Source organism: Procambarus clarkii, unplaced genomic scaffold (genome assembly GCF_040958095.1).
Source record: "Procambarus clarkii isolate CNS0578487 unplaced genomic scaffold, FALCON_Pclarkii_2.0 HiC_scaffold_667, whole genome shotgun sequence".
Lineage (NCBI taxonomy): Eukaryota > Metazoa > Arthropoda > Malacostraca > Decapoda > Cambaridae > Procambarus > Procambarus clarkii.
The window spans coordinates 30,466-35,643 of NW_027189700.1; the positions used below are offsets into that span (position 1 = coordinate 30,466).

Genomic DNA, 5,178 nt, shown 5'->3' on the forward strand with positions numbered 1-5,178 from the left:
GTTTCCGTAGTGTAGTGGTTATCACGTGCGCCTCACACGCGCAAGGTCCCCGGTTCGATCCCGGGCGGAAACATTTGAATTTTTAAATGTTTGTTTTCATAACCCACTGAAATAAACTCAAAGTGTCCAACAACTTGGGTCGGAGGGTAGAGCGACGGTCTCGCTTCTTGCAGGTCGGCGTTCAATCCCGACCATCCAAGACGTTGGGCACCATTCCTTCCCCCCGTCCCATCCCAAATCCTTATCCTGACCCCTTCCCAGTGCTATATAGTTGTAATGGCTTGGCGCTTTCCCCCTGATAATTCCCTTCCCTTCCCTTCAAAGAGCTAAAATTAATAACAAAGTATATTGACAATATTTATTAAATCATAAAACTTATACCATTTTGTAATTTGCTAATACTACATTATACTAATTATTAATATTGAGAGTCATATAACTATGTATTGTGGAGCAGAGTGGCGCAGTGGAAGCGTGCTGGACCCATAATCCAACTAGAGGTCCGTAGATCGAAACTACGCTCTGCTACAGTCAAATTTTCTCCTACCATAAAAAAACAAAAGAGCTTTTTTTTATCTCTAATGAATTCAATCCATCCTCCTGTACATTTTGTAACTATGTAGAGCATCGTACATATAAATTAAATATTGACGTAATGGACAATTACATAGTAGAATTTGGTACTATTCACCTTATAGTCCAGAAAAAATACAGCTAAAACCAAACATATATATTCCTAGGCCTAGTATAACATGTATATTTACTGTATTTGGCCTCAGTTAGCATGGATTAGACCTTGGATGGTAAGTTAAGTTTTATGAGAAACAAATACAAAGGTTCGGGCCAACCTTGCCCGAAACGCTTTGCGTAATAGTGGCTTTAGACATTGTATGTACAAGCTCTATCTATAAATCCCACAACATGTTTATATCTCCCCTTGTATGTATGTACTTTACCTGAATAAACATTTGATTTGATTTTACAAAACCTTTGCCGGTTTATCCAAATTCAATAATACCAAATTCTACTATCCAATTATCCATTACATCAATATATGCACGATGGAGGATGGATGTGTTGCTTATAAGCACTGCTATTAATATATCATAAGCTCCTACAGAGATTACACACAGAAATCACAATAGCTGATGCATCAAATGAACAAATCCACAAGGGCCGTGACGAGGGTTCAAACCTACGTCCGAGAGGATCCCAGACGCTGCCTTAATCGACTGAGCTACGACATGGTAAAAGAATTGCAACCACAAGTTCTACTGATCTTACTTGGATCCTGGATCCTGCAACCTCTCTGAGACACAAACCACGATTTTACACAATTCCCCCCATGCACCCGAGCTCTGTCAATAAGCCGCTCTACCTCTTCGCCCTTACTTCATTTTCTAGGATCCTCTCGGACGCAGGTTCGAACCCTCGTCACGGCCCTTGTGGATTTCTCCTACATAGAAGTTAATACTGCACGGTTGTATAGGTTTGCTATTAATATAAATGCCGATATTTCTTAAAGTATTTCAATTCGGCCGACACCGACTAGGCTATGACGCTCCCCTACCCAACATGACTCATCTTGGAAAGCTGGGCGAGGCTAGTCCCACCAAGTGTCTGGTCACCAACCTCGGATAAACATTCTATTTTATAGATATAGGTTATATAAATATATAGAGGGTACCATCTTTGGTTGTGTTTATAGGACCCTCGACCTCGAAGAAGACGACATGCAGCATCCGGGGAAGCCTTGTGGGGCACCCACGTACACTCACATATTGTCTTCTCATACCACCCCTGTACTTTTTTTATTTTTCATTTTATTTTATTTAAAATGTCATTACACAAAAAAGGTTGCTACATTGGTTACATTCAAAGTATAAGACTTCTTATTACAGGTTGTAGAGTTCCTCCAATATATAGTTTTGTGTTAACTAATACTATTACATATATATTATTACCTATATCTCCTAGTCGTAGTAGTAGCAGACATTCATCAGTCTCAGGAGACTATGGAGTTGTGCTCTGGTTGTCGGTCTGGAGTGGCCTCTCCAGGGCACAAAGCCAGGGTAGGTTGATACGGGGGAGAAGCTGTCAACCATGCAGCAGGTCCCCCCTCTCCACGGCGCCGAAAGTCTCCAATGGGAGGGCAAACGCCAATACGATTGGTTCCAGCGTCGTCGCAGGAACTGTGAGCTCCGGAGGTGACCTGGAAGTTGGTGAAGGGACTCATAACCCGGAGACCGCCGTGGTCGGGGCCGGAGAAGAACCACCCCAGCAAGTGCAAGAACGACCCCAGCCTCCTGAAGCAGAGCCTGGGGCTGCTAGAGCCCAAGGAGGAGGACTTCAGAGTCCCGCACCTACGGGTTCCACGCGTAGTTCAATAACTAACTGATAAACATAACTTTAATACTGATTCATTAACTAAGTTCAATAACTAATTGATAAACCTTAAAGAACTGGTGAGAACAACTGTGTACACATCAGTTTGCTGAAATTTATTAGAGCTGTGCTGCTGATAAAATACGTTTGTGTTCGATCCCCGATGGTCCCAGTGCTTCATGGGCACCGTTACTCCACTCCGACCTCTCGCTTCTTACAAGGTCCACGTTCGATCCCCGATGGTCCAAGTGGTAGCTTTCCATTCCTTCACTTCGTCCTTATATATCCCAGATGATCTTAATATCCCTTCCAAGTGCTATATAATCATACTGGCCTAGTACTTTCACCTCATAATTACCTTACCTTACCTCGCTTCCTCAGAGACTTTTCCTTCCTGATTTTGTCTTCTCACGTCTCAGTTGTCAGTTGATGATGTATGATGAAGTGGATGAATGTATGACTGTTGAGTTCTTCATTAAGCAGGAAGAGTCGTGGCCAGACTGGGAGGTCGGACCCGGTGTTCACGCGGTCACCAGTTCCAACTCTCAGTGGCTGAAACTGTTTTTCATCTCTTTAATCCCATTTAATATATATTCATCTTTTTATAGATCTATTCCAGCACATTTTACATATCTATTTATCACATTTACATTAGTTCTTTAATCATCATGTATTTATTAATCCTTTCACATTTTTAGATACTTAATCACTTATATTTATACACTTAATCATCTTTAATAACTATTCATTTGAATATAATTATTTTTCCCCCGTTTCATTTGTTTATATAATGGTTTTATTTATCTATTTATAACTTCGTTACTTTTCCATCACCTTTTATATAACTTTTCAATCTAATACAATTTATAATTTACATATTAGCAATGAACAACGAATGAATTCTGCCCGAAACGCTTTGCGTAATAGTGGTTTTAGGCATTGTATGTACTAGCTCTATCTATAAAGCCAACAAACTTTGTAAAATCTCTTTATGTATGTACCTTTGCCTAAATAAAAATTATTATTATTATTAACAATTTATATGGTGCAAGAATACAACGTTTAACGCTTGATGGGAAAACGAGTCGAGTGTTGCATCACATTGCTAACGTCTTATGAGTGTTGCAACACAGCAATAACGTGTTGTGAGTGATGCAGCGATGCAACACAGGAATAACCTGTTGTGAGTGTTACAACACACAAATGCTATTTTGTGAGTACTGCAACACAGAACTGACGTTCTGGAAGTGTTGCACGCATAAATTATAGATTGGGAATGTTGTGTTACATCATTGCAACACAAGATTAGCGTGTTGTGAGAGTTGCACCGCACAAATAACCCGTTGTGCGTGTTGCAATTCAGGAGTGGCATGTGAGTGTTGCACCACAGAACAGAAGTGTTGTGAATAATGCAACGCAAAAATAAAATATTATGAACGCTGCAACACAGTAATAATGTGTTGTGAGTGTTGCAACGTTGTTATACAAGAATAACGTATCGTGAATGTTGCAGCGGACAGGAATAACGTGTTTTGAATGTTACGTGCAACGGATAGGAATGTTGCGAGCAATAATGTGTTGCGAGTGTTGCGACACAGAAATAATGGGGTTTGAATGATGCAAAACAGGGATATTATGTGGTGAGTGTTGCACCATTGCAACGCAGAAATATTTCTGTGTTGCAATAATAACAACTCACTCCTGTATTGCAACGCTCACAACACGCTATTCCGTTGTTGTTGTGAAGCTCACAACATATGTGAATGTCTCAATATATGTTGTTTGTGTGCACGTAGATTATCGTTCATAGCTCCGTTCTCATTATAGATTCCTTTTCTCAAGCATCAATAGAGAAATATAATCACTAATATAATGACTCCCGTGAGATTGTGTTAGAAATATACCAATATTTCCTCTGTACACAAAAGGAATATACAAGTCTTTACCATAAATATTACCTTAATGCCTCAACTATTGACAGAATATTACCATAATTACCGTAGCTATTATTATAAATTGTTTGAAGTCTTCAATATAGAAAAATAACTTGAGGGACATTTTTGTTAAAAGTTTAGGGCAAGAATTGGAATCTTATGAGTTTGAACACACTATGACGTCAAGTTCCATCGATCTGTTGCTTCTTTCTTTCTGCACTTGCGGCGAACTAGAAGTAAAATAAAAATTAAACCCATAAACGCCAAATACACTGTACTTTATTTCTTCTAATCATACAGATAAAATTCCTGCTATGTGATCATTACTAGAAAATTAAATTGAAGAGTAAAAAATCAGCTATAGTTTTCGAACATATTTAACACTGATAACTAGGGTGAGTACATCTAGGTGAGCACACCTAGATGAGTACATCTAGGTGAGCACATCTAGGTGAGCACATCTAGGTGAGCACATCTAGGTGAGCACACCTAGATGAGTACATCTAGGTGAGCACATCTAAGTGAGCACATCTAGGTGAGCACACCTAGATGAGTACATCTAGGTGAGCACATCTAGGTGAGCACATCTAGGTGAGTACATCTAGGTGAGCACACCTAGATGAGTATATCTAGGTGAGCACATCTAGGTGAGCACATCTAGGTGAGCACATCTAGGTGAGTACATCTAGGTGAGCACATCTAGGTGAGCACATCTAGGTGAGCACATCTAGGTGAGCACATCTAGGTGAGCACATCCAGGTGAGCACATCTAGGTGAGCACACCTAGGTGAGCACATCTAGGTGAGTACATCTAGGTGAGCACACCTAGGTGAGTACATCTAGGTAAGCACATCTAGGT

General features: G+C 40.1%; 1 non-coding gene across 1 annotated transcript; it reads left to right on the forward strand.

Moving 5' to 3' along the window:
* On the forward strand, positions 1 to 73 carry TRNAV-CAC (transfer RNA valine (anticodon CAC)). The gene has a single exon. It is a non-coding gene; the product is annotated as a tRNA-Val (tRNA).
* The last annotated feature ends 5,105 nt before the right edge of the window (positions 74 to 5,178 follow it).